Below are 13,089 nucleotides of genomic sequence, written 5' to 3'. Positions count from 1 at the left end.
GTATATTGCAAGGTCTTTAACATAAAATTGGACAAAGACATTTTCTTAACATAGAGTTCATTCTTACTGGTTTACTGGGAATTTTATTATGTAGAAATTTGTTCTATATGCCAGGAATACTGGTCAAAATTATCTCAATTCTGTCATATTCAACTCTTCAAAATGTTTAATATTTTAATGTATTTCACATAACTGTTATTGAGATAATGTAACAAGACATGAAGGCAATAACCATAGTTAGCAAATAATGTATTAAGATTATCCATCCTATGCAATGATTAACGTGATAAAACAATACTTAAGAATCACTCTTGAAATATAGGAAAAGAGGATAAATTATTGCTTCCTGTGAGCCAGTTTCAATTGCTGGACATATTTTGCGTTTGTTTTCATTTCTCAGTCTTGCCAATACTCTCAGCTACACATCCTGATACATTTCATTGAGTGGAGTGTCTTGCCTCTCTAAGCTTGCTTTACACTTCTGAGCAAGTAAGCACATACATTTTGAAAACTTAAATGCTATTTTTCTACTTGATTAGTTTCTCTAGGAGAGCCAACATGCAAGCAGTCATCCCACAGTGCCTGTGGATTTTGTTATGTCATCCATTGACAGCTTCTCCACAGGGGATAGAGTATCCCTGCCTGTCGCAGGCCTCTGTCATTTACTTCTGATTTTACTGCCAAGCTCTGTGCCCTGAGAGCAGAATAGCCACCAATAAGCAACAAGTATTTTTTTCTACAGACTGACAGGGGTGTGCTTTAACCTCTTCATGTACCTTATAAGAGACGACTTTATATCAACTCTGATGACTACTAGATGAGTTTACACCACTTAGAATACAATAAAGTTGATAAAAAAAATTAGACTTGTTTACATATAGTTGACAACAAATAGACAAAATATAGAAAATATACACTATAAAATATGGTTAGAAATTGTTTCTTTGAATGAACTCAGTTTTCCTTGAAAATTAAATATTTATAGAAAGTTATCTTCTATGTATCTAAAGACCAAGAATATGGCAAACTCATGAGGTAGTAGGGCTAATTTCTAAATTAAAATTTAAGATATTTTAAACCACATTCTTCTATAATTTCTAATTAAATGTCTTTCTACTCTAGGCTTCATTCCAACACTACACTAATGATTGTTACTCTTCTTGATGGTTCTAACATTCAGGAAGAACATCTTAGTTTAATTATTAATTAGAAGAAAAGAGAAGTAGTATTCAGGCAGTAGATATCATAGTACAAAATAATTGTTTGTTTTCAATTTTCTTTTAATTTGCAACATTTTCTATGAGGCTCAATTAGTAACTGACCTGTATGCTCATTTACTACAAATCAAGTACCTTACATGTGTTGTGTATTCATAATACATTTAAAAATTGAGTCTAATCCAGCCACCTGGCTCTAGCATTCATTTTGAAACCAGAACACCTGAAATCTTGAACACTCAATTTTTTCAGTGAAATAATGTTTGCACTTGGTTAGTTTTTACATGCTCTATATTCTGTTTAGTATTCACAACTGTATAACATTTTTTTGCAATTGAAACCTTACATAATATGTGACTGTGAAAAATGTCTGAGTGCCTATTTTCTTCATGAACCATTCCCAGGTGAACTAAAATAATAAGGTGACATCCTTTTTTGCTATAGTTCAACAAAGGCTACTCTCTCAAGATGTTATCAGATGATAGGCTGTGATAGCTGTGAAGGTATAGTGGGGATGCATCTGTGACATTGAGTGGCTGCTTACCTTTCCTTTAAGTAAGCAGCTGCATTATGCTAGACTCAGGGTTTCATATGACAAACACTGAGATCCATCACAAGGACTCATCAATTAATTAACCTTGGTTTCTTTGCACGAGGTAGACGGAGCTAACCCTAAATGCAAATAATTATGCTAATGACTGATATTTTCCTAATCTTCATGCATATCTACCTAAATAATTTCCACTAATAATACTTACATAAATAAAAAAAGATTGTTAATTAGAGATAGGTAAAGTAATTGCTCATGGAAACTATTATGGAAAATTAGAATCTGTGTTTAAACCACACAACAAGCTGACCTCTTGTTCTCTATAATTCAATTCTTTTCACTTAGCTTGTTCCACTGGTTGATATATATTGCTTGGTAGGCATATGTGACCCTTTATCCAAGACTGTGATGTCTCTTTTTATTTGATTGTGGAACTATATTTGGATAATTCTGATATAATCTGAATCATACATGATTAAAATTGCCTTTCTAAAACTGACATCTTACATATTCACGGACTTCATAGGCTCTTAATTCTTATCTCTATCAAAACATTTATAATAATAATATGAGATAATTTTAGCCTTAAAAGAACGAAACTACTTTGAATCTTTGCCACAGAATTACTTGTAGATTTCAGAAACGCAACTTTTTCTCTGGCATTCACTATTTTCAGTGATTTGGTTCTGTCAACCTAGTGTTCATCTACATATGCCAGTAGAACAAAACTAACATATAAAGATCAGTTGAAAATATATATTTTACATTGTGTGAAATTGAAATCATTTTATAATGTTAACTTCTGATGTACAATCATTTATTCAATCACTTATTGATGTTAATTACACAACATAATACTAATTAGTTAGAAGACTTCATCTTGTTACTAAATGAAACAGTCACAAAGGTCACACCAAAACGGAAACTTATGTATTATAGTAAATATTTAATCTCAATTGGGGGTTTCTGCCTTGTCTTTGATCATTTAGTTCCCAGATAAAAGACACAATTTTTTTTATATTTTAATAAGGGTTAATCAGCACTAGAGCTGAGTAGAATCTACCCTCTATGCTATTTTATCTACTTCTCTGTCAATAAACCCTGAATATGACTTGAAGTGTTTTGTGTGAGCTTCTGATACTCTGACTGGCCAGCCCTCCAGGCTGCAAGGTCGTCTTCTCCTCTTTTCTCCCTCAATCCTCTTTTGGACCTTCTCAGACCCAAAACCCAAGAAATGAAATTCCACTAACTCTTTTTCTGCCCAACTATAGGCTATAGGCATATTTTCAACCAATAGTTTTACACTAAGGGGCAAGTTTGTAGAGCATCGCTTGATGTACAAAGGCTTTTCTTGTTCATGAGGGCAACCAGACATTCGGGGCTAATATTAGTAGTAAAGTACATAACAAAAGGCCAAACCTCAATAGTTTTAAATTAAGGAACAAGGTTTGCACAACAAAGAGTGGTTTGTAAACCTAAGAATTCACTCCTAGGCCTAGACCTTTGGGTACAGAATTCAGCATTACAATACTTAGCAATAGACCAGATTTCAACAACTAGGCTTCAACAACTAGGGCCTTAAGCAGATGGCTCAAAGGGTAAGAATGATAGGTCCGCAAGAGTGAGGAGGGTGGCTCCATGTATACTCTTTGGTTGGTGGTTTAGTCCCTGGAACTGGGTTGGGGAGGGTCTGCTTGGTTAATGTTCTTCCTATGGGGTTGCAGACCTCTTCAGCTCCTCCAGGCCTTTCTCTAACTTCTCCACTGGGGACCCTGTGCTCAATACAATGATTAGCTTCAAGAATCGCCTCTGGATTTCTCAGGCTCTCTGGAAGGGCCCCTCTGGAGACAGCTGTAAAAGGCTCATGTCAGCAAGCACTTCTTTGCATCCACGATAGTGTGAGTGATCCACGGCTCCAGCCATATATGAGGCAGAGGGTGGCATTATCTGGCTTCAGGAGGAGAGGCCCTTGATACTGTGAAGGTTTGATGCCCCGGTGTAGGGGGATGCCAGGACAGGAAGTTGGTGGGTGGAGGAGTTCCCTCATAGAAGCAGGGGGATGGGGGATGCTATAGGGGGTTTCCAGAGGGGAAACCGGGAAAAAAGATAACATTCAAAGTGTTAATAAATAAAATATCCAATTTAAAAATAAAGAATGAGGCCCTAAAAACTTGAATTCAAATGCAGAGCATCTGTGGAAAAAGCCAAGCATGACTACATGTGTGTATAATCACAACATTGAATGGCAGAGACAAGCAGATCTCAAGAGCTCACTGACAAGCAAGAATTTCAAAATATCAGGCAAGCTCCCTGTTCATTGAGAGACTGCTCTTGAAGACACTGACAACTACATCTATCTTTCCTCTGCTTGTCACTTGCCATGTGTTCAGAGACACACTCAGGTTCACACACACACACACACACACACACACACACACACACAGACACACACACACACTCATACCCACACACAAAGAAAAGAACAGCTATATATTGTTACTAATTATTTTTGAACTAATTTATAAGTCAATCGATTTGAGTTAAAATATGTAATTTCTTACACATCTTGACAAGAATGTCCAGAATTGGCCATGACACAGAGCTGCCTTAAAGTAATAGAGTAATCACTTTATTACTAATGCCATGAGTAGTATAAATTCCATTTCCCTATAATACCCTCTTTGTCAGGCTTTGTAACATTTGTCTACTTCTGCTGAATCTGTCAATCATTTAGAGACATAGATAACAAATAATCTCAAGTGGATTTAGTCTATGAACAACTGTTTTTCTCAGGGTGCTGCGCAACATATCCACTGTATTAGAGTGGATCTTCCCCTTTCAAGTCATGTAAACAAGGTAAGTCTTCACAGAAGAGCCCACAGTTAACCATCACAATCTCATTTTCAATTCTAATAAGATGGCTGTGTGTGTGTGTGTGTGTGTGTGTGTGTGTGTGTTTTCATGCATGTCTGTGGTTTAATCTTAATTGTGAATTAGGTTGGATCTAGAATCAACTAAAATGGAATCACTTGGTAACTCTAGTGAAACCCTTTGTGATCAGATCATTTAAACTAGAGGACCCATCCTAAGAGTGGATGGTAATTATAGATTGCAATAGATTAGAAAGAGAAAGAGAGAAAGAAAGAAAGAAAGAAAGAAAGAAAGAAAGAAAGAAAGAAAGAAAGGAAGGAAGGAAGGAAGGAAGGAAGGAAGGGAAAAAAAGAAAGAAAGGGGAAAAGAAAAATAAAAGGAAGGAAGAAAAAAGAATGAAAGAAAAGGAAAGAAAGAAAGAAAGAAAGAAAAGAAAAAAGGAAGAAAGAAAGAAAAGGAAAGAAAGAAAAAAGAAAGAGAAAGAAAGGGAAAAAGAAAAAATATAAAGAAATGTTGCTTTTCCTGGTTGCGTCCACTCATGCTGGCAAATCTTTCTGTCTTTTGCAGCGTTTCTTCACAATAATTAGAAACTGTTCCTTCAGACCTCCGGTGTTCACTCTATGAGCAGCTCTGAAGGATTCCTGCATAGCACTGAGCTTTACACTGTTGGAATTTGATTTTGTTTTGGAATGACTTTGCCCTGCTTCTTCCCTCTTGCAATAAAAAGAACATGTAACTTGATTTTTGATTTTATAGAAACACAAAGTTCTGAGTCCTTGAATGTTTTAAAGAGATTGTAATGCCTTAAAGAACCTTTTGATATTCTAGAAGAATGAGCTTTCTAAATGTTTGAAATTTTTAGGCCTATTAGACATTTCAAAGTTTCAAGCTTTTCTATTTTGATAGTATTATTAATATGATGCCTTGGGAATAAATAAGACAGAAACTGCTATTATTTACTAGTTTTTATGGGTGTGTCAAGTTAACAGGATGTCAGGTATCTTGGAAAGATTTATACCAACTTGACATAAGCTAGAAACAAATGAGAAGAGAAACTTCGGTTGAGAAACACTTCTATCAGATTACCGTTAAGCAAGCTAGTTAGTGGTACAATTTTTGATTGCTAACTGATAGAGAAGAACACAGCCAAGGTGGTCCTGGCTGTTATTAGAAGTGGGCTGAACAGGCTTTATATAAAGAGATTAAGTCAATAAACTGAATTAATACACATGTATTTACTCACCAATAGTGCACAGTGTGTCCACATGTTTGTGAATATATAAACACACAGAAACATTCATTCATACATTACACATAAATAAATGAGAAGAAAAGTCTATATTTCTTAAATGAGGAAAAATAGGCTTGAGATGGATATGTTACCTGAAAATTATGCAGCTTAATAAATAAGACATAAAGCTATTGGATATTTTCTAGAGCAATAATTATATTGTTTGCCAGCTTTAGAACAGTTGTTTTCTTTCATCAGGACCTTAATATATAACTGTTGAATCAGTAAGTAAATGAAAAATAGATTTGTAATTTGTAATTTGTTATTTTTGTAAACACAATTTATTTATTTGTTTATTCATTTATTTTATGTCCCAATCACAGCCCCCCTCCCATCTCTTCTCACAGTCCCCCCACATACCCTTCCCCCTCTCCTTCTCAGAGACGTGGAAACCTCCCACGGGTACCAACACATCCTGACACATAAAGTCATAGCAGGACTAAGCATATCTTTTCCCACCGAGGCCAGACAAAGCAGCCCAGATAAGGGAAGGGGATACAAAGGCAGGTCAGAGACAGCACCTACTCCAATTGTTAGGGGACTCACATGAGGCTGAACATCTATTACAAATGTGTAGGGAGCCTAGGTCTAGCCCATACATGGACTTTGGTTGGTGGTTTAGCCTCTGTGAGCCCCCATGGGTCCAGGTTAGTTGACTCTATAGGTCTTCTCGTGGTGTTCTTGTTCTCTCCAGCTTCCTCAATCCTTTCCCCAAAGGCAACTTTTCCACAAGTCTCCCCCAACCCCTGCCCTAGTTCGGCCCAATGTTTTGCTTGAATCTCTTCATCTGTTTCCATCAGTTGCTGGATGAAGCTTCTTAGAAGATAGGTATGGTAGGCTTCTGTCCAAAGCATAGCAGGGTATTATTAATAGTGTCACGTGCTGGCTCTCTCCTATGGGGTGTGTCTTACGTTGGGCCAGTCATTGGTTGGCCATTCTCTCAAACCCTGCTCCATCTTTATCTTGGCACATCCTGTAGGCAGGGCAAATCTGGGGTCAAAGGTTTTGTGGATGTGTTGGTATTCCCCTCCCTCCACTGGAAGTTTTGCCTGAATAGAAGAGACGTTTATAGTAGTTCATCTTCCAATGGATATGTGCATTAACACAGGGAATATTATCAGAGCACTGTTGATGGGAATATTTCTTGGACATGTTGCTTAAGTGAGCTACCCTTTGAACATCTCATCAGAAATGCTTTCGAAGGCAGAAACATCCAGCATTAAAACCTTATCAGTTGAATCAGTCTGACATGTGTGCTTCACGATTCCCTTGCTGGGGTATCATAGCATGTGCTTTATACATAAGCAGCAAAACAAGGAGGAAAGGCTTTGGATCGACTGCATTTGGAAGCACAACTGCAGGAAACAAATCTGTCCTCTGTTTGTATTAAAATTAACCACCTTTCTCTGCTTCTGAAGAGGTAGTTGGCCTCAAATTTGGAAAAATAAGGCTTTAAGAAAGCAATATGTAAACAAAAGATAGTTATTAATTATTATAAAAACACTGAATTATTTCATCTTCCTATCATCAATATGCTTGTCAGTATAAAACCTGACTTGTTCTAGAGCAAAGCCTCAATTTCAAAGGCTTATCTTGGTAAGGACTGTAAAGAAAAATATTTCTTCTTTGTATGGTTTTATTAGACTTTTATGGTACCAAAAATTTCAAATGCACTAAATTCAAGATGTCCCTATCCGTATAGTTATCAGTAGAAATTACTGATAATTATATAAGCAATAATTATTTTGTTAACACTGATGACTGCATTTCCTTAACATGTTATAAGGCTCTATGCTTTGCATACATATTTCTATTACCTTCAGTAAGCATATTGCTTTGTGTGTTATCTTCCCTTTGTCTAATAAGAATCAGAGACCAAGGACAGTTATACCATCACACAGTCACTTCAGAAATAGAGCACACAACCTCTTATTTGTTTTATTGTCCTGTACTTCTAAAGTTATTAGAATACTATTGGGCTGGAGAGATGGCTCAGCCGTTAAAGGCTAGGCTCACAACCAAAATATAGAATATTATTAACGCCACTCCTCTCACTAGCTCACTTTCCCTTGAAACTTCTTTCATCCTTTATCCAATGACCCAAATAAGAATTCCTCATTATGGTCATTTACAAATTAATTATCGATCAAATTGAAAAGAAAATTATGTGATTCAAATCTTAGGAGGATGTACCATAAATAACTGATAAGTAACTGAATTATTATACTGCTGATATATTGAGAATACAGTTTTTAAAAGCCTGATGATTTCTCCCTAAAATGGATAGGAATTTAGAGACAAGGAAGAATCTGTGTGTGATATCACGCCCACTTACCTCCAGCACATGAGAAATGAAAGCAGGAAAATTAGGAGTTCAAGACCATCCATCTTCAGCTATCGGAGACACTCTCTAGTATCAAACAAAAACACAGAAGGGTCAGAAGAAATAGCAAGAGAAGTGCAGCAGCAAGGAGAAAAAGGTAAAAGGACAATTTTGCGAGAATATGCTTCATGAAAAATTCTTTTTACTGCACAACAAAAATTCTGAAAGGTATTTTTGTGAAGCTTAATTTTAACCTGAAAGTGTTTCTAACTCTTGGCACACAAAAATATTATTATCATTTTAACTTTGTAACAATTTGAGATAGTTACCCTTCAATACATATTTAATCTATATAATGACTACCTTCTTTACTCTTTTGTGTAATAAGGTTCAACAAATATAAAACATAATACCAAATTCAAGAATATTGAATACTCAATGTATTCATGAATAACATATTATCACAAATATTGCCTTGCGTTTAATGTTTGATATTCTTAAATGTCTGTTTTGGAGGTTTTGGAGTTTGGTAGCAGTAAAAAATTCACTTTTTTTTTAAATGCCCAAAGCTAAGCCATAGTTCACAAAACATGTCCTTTTAGTCATATAGCTGAAATACTTCTTGAGGTAAAATATTAAATTATCATAGAGTACTATGAAAAATAAGAGAAAATCATTCTAGAAGCAAAAAAGCTATTCCTAGCAAAAGTTCAGCTTCATCTTCACTACTTAACATTATCACCAAGATTTGCACTTCTCCCAAGATGTTTCCTGGATCCTCGCTACATCAAGAAGTCAATTTGGATCATGTTCACTGAAGCACTAAGAGACTTGTTTGCTGGTCTTAATACCCAGGGAAAAAAATCAATATTTGAGTTATAAATGAATCAAGTTGTCTAAGAACAATTATGCTTTTCCACATTCAAATCACATAGTAACGTTTCTTTCTGATTCTGTGCTCACCAAAGACATTGCTGATTGTAATTTTACTTTCAACACAGCATATGTACAGATTGCTTCTTAGTCATATTTAAGCCTTTAGCATAGCTTTCTGAAAAAGATAAAATGTGCTGATCTACCTTTGAGTTCAGGCATTAAACATCTGTCTATGGGGACTTGGTTAATGTGAGCCTGTTCCCCTGAGACAAATCTATTCTTAGGATGTTGATACATACAGTCCTTGTGCTTGCCAAGGCTAAAGAGCTGACTGCAGGCAGCTGCAAGGAACACTCAAAAGTAATGAGGACAGATGAGGCAGCCCGGAGAAAGCCGAGGCCCAGCTTGCAACTCTCATGCCCACAGCAACTTTTATTTCAACTTCAATAGTAAGCATTTACTATGTATTCAGAATCACACTAATTGTTCCTGGGAATTCATTAGGAAGCTTAGGCCTCTTTCAAGGAACTTAAAAATTGCGTGTATGAAATAATTTTATTATTGTCCTATGAAAGGCTGTGATTGGGACCTATAAAGATGAAAGGCAGTGTAGTGCTGAGATTAGGATAAGTCATGAGTGGGAAAGCGTGTAATTCCTACATTTTATATTAACAAGGGGGGAAACAAACTGCTCATTTCTGATTTCCGGTGGCTAGAGTCATCATCTGAAATCACATTTCATAATCCCTCTTTCAAAGTGCTTTAATGGCCTCTCCCTACACTTACAAAGAAACATATTTGTTTATTTGTTTTCCTTTTTATTGAAATAAAGTTTCATAGAATATATTCTGGTTATATTTTTCTCTCCTCCTTCAGTTCATATCAGAACCTTCCAACTTCCCCACCCACTCAACCCAAGCCCCCTTTCTCTTATCCATTTTCTCTGTCTCCCTCTCCCTCTCTCTCTCCCTTTCCCTCCCTCCTCTTTCTCTTTCTCTTTCTCTTCCTCCCCCTGCCTCTCTCCCTCGGTCCCTTCCTTCCCCTTCTTTCCTGTCTCTCTCTGTCACAGAAACACAGTGTGTGTTTCTTTCTTACCTTAATCTTCCTGGCCCATCTCCCTACTTTCTACTGTGTTTTGACAGTCCTTCCATCAATTACACAGGCCTTTTTCTGTCTGAAGCCAGGTTCACTTGCAAAGACACTGACAGCTTACTTCAGAGGTTGTGTTTTTTGAAGCTTCAAGGAGAGAAAGGAAACAGGAAGATGTAGAACTGGGCCAAAGGAAAACAGAAAAGCACTTAAAACAAAGGCATGGGTGGTCCCAGAAGAAGATCCAGTGCTCCAGTCTGCAGGAGTTTTACCAAGTGAATCATGGGCAGCAGGCCTATGGACCATCCCACAAATTGCACTGTTTGTGAATGGCTGCACCATTAGGTCTCATCGACGTTTTTCTTCTTTCTGTTGTAAAACCTTGATTTGCTCCACACAGCCACCACGGCCTACATGTTTTGATTTATTTTTTTCATCATCCTGGAAGCAAAAATGACTTAAAAAGCTCTTATCTAATTCCAGATTCTAGTCAAAACCCTCCTCAGCAATAACTTATAATTTGCTTTCATAAAACTTTATTAAATGTTTAATTTAGCTTCCTTGTATTTATGTTAATGTAGCTCTTTTCCACTTCTTTTATAATGTCATCTCCAAGAGTAAAGCTTCATCACATCTTTAAGTTACTGCCTTGTCCCAGCACACTGAACAGAGGCTTAGTAAATATGTTTAGATGAATCACTGAGTCATGGTTCTCTTCTGTAGACCCAAGGAATGACTGGTATTTGCTAGTAAAATGATTATAATTTAATTCTTTCATTTAAAACAATAAAACAGTAGGCTTTTGTATAAGACTATATCAATCATAGACACACACACACACACACACACACACACACACACACACACACACACACACACACACTAATGGTCTGAGGTCTTTCTTAGAACAATGAGTCCTAGCACCAGCATTTCTGTTCAACACATGTATGTGAGTTGGTACCTGGCATTTTTCATACTCCTACTGTCCTAGACTTGGCGGCTTGAGAACAAATTCAGAGGTAGAGTTCCATACATACATTGAAGCATTTATTCCTTATTAGATGAAAAATCAAGAAGAGTTATCATACATTCACTTAGGCTTTGGAAACTCATAACAATTCAGTGGTAATGTTCTGCCATAATCTAGAAAATCTACTATCCACAGCACAAATTAACATGAACAAGTCGGTGACCACCATAGCTAGAGGTGGTCCGGAGAGATAAGACAATCCTAAGAAGCACTGGGAAAGAGTTTGGATTGCACTTCAAGAGTAAGGGAAAGTAAGTGGATATGCGAAATTAATATATTAAAATGCCTATATTATAAGTGATACATTTTAGATGATGGTAGCTATTCCTTTAAGAAAACTACAATTAAATATTCTCCATACAGAAGTGACATATAAAACTCTCAAAAGACATCAGCAACAATAATTATTCAGAATCTTAATTTATTTTACATTTTATTAACATGGGAAATGATTTCATTCGGAAAAGCAGTAGGGATGTAGACACACATCTTCTAAAGTTGCTCTCTGTCATTGGTCACCTTGGTGAGGTGGAGCATGATCACATGTCCTGCCTGTACTGGCCAACAGTCACTGATCTCATTCCTGGGACAGAAACACAGGTTTATTCTCCTGTGCCGGGTCTCACAAGCATCTGTGCTCGCTGGATATTACAGAAACAGTTCTCAAGTGTGAAATAGTCATTTGCATTTTTACAATGCTCTGCAGGAAGGGCTTAGACTGTGGGTACCATGGGTATGGACTTGTGGAGAAAGGATCCATGGATAACCTGGTGTATCAGCACCAGGAGCTGCTTTGTGAAGCAGCCAGGAATTCCTGTATTGGGTAGCTGCTCTTCTAAGTGGCTTCTCATTGTCATGCCCAAGTACTTCCTAAGTGTACACAAAGCTCCTCCACCAAACACTGGAGAGTCTGCTCTCTACAGAATCCAAGTGTGTTTTGGTTTGCCCTGGAATTATCTGTATTTTGATGCTAATTCCGCTGCCCCAAGGACAGCTGCGGGGTCTTCTACTCAGGACTTAAGTAATCTTATCAGAATCTTCTCCCATTTAATTGTAAAATAAAGGTGAGTGCCTGTGATTGGGTCAGGGGAAAGGAAGTTGGAATGGGGGAGGAGAGAGAAGGGGGAGGGGAGGTCAGAGGAGAAGGAGGAAGAGGGAGCTGAAGACATCGCATGGAAAAACCAAAAGTTATAAGGGATTTCAGAGCTGGGGTATAGGATAGTGCAGTGGTAGATCTGCCCAATCTAGGCGCGAGCTTGTACTCATATTAATTGAGTTGTGTTTTCTTCGCGCGGGCATATTCGGGTTGGAGAGGTTACTGCAACAAAGTTGGAGGTGTTTGAATGGAAAACTTCACCATTTCAGTAAGATTATAAACAATTTTACTCCTTCAAATATTATTCTCCATCATATGTCTATAAAGTAATCATAAAAAAAGTCATTTGTCGAATTCTATCACCTCATTAAAGTCTAAATTTGTTTTAATAAATTCAAAGTGAATTCCAAATCTATCCTAAGTATATCCTGCTTAATGCCATTTTCTGAAAGGTCACACAGTTTCTGAATTTCTGCATATACTTTGGTCTTTCTTATCTTGTAATTTTCACAATTCTATTCAGGTATGAACAGAACCACATCAGCTCAACTATTAGCTAGCTCATTCAAAATCATCCTTCCAAGTGAGTTTTACTATCTCAAAGTGACAGGTTTCCTTCATTTCCTTTACCCTCAGTCATAATGTTAGTATAATACATTCAATAACAAATCAGTCACTATATTTAAACAAGAGGTGGCTGTTGAGTCACAGAATCAAGTCTTTCTTCCTCTTGAGATATTTTGTTT

This window comes from Rattus rattus, chromosome 3 (genome assembly GCF_011064425.1).
Source record: "Rattus rattus isolate New Zealand chromosome 3, Rrattus_CSIRO_v1, whole genome shotgun sequence".
In the NCBI taxonomy this organism is placed as follows: Eukaryota; Metazoa; Chordata; class Mammalia; order Rodentia; family Muridae; genus Rattus; species Rattus rattus.
This window is presented reverse-complemented; position numbering follows the sequence as displayed.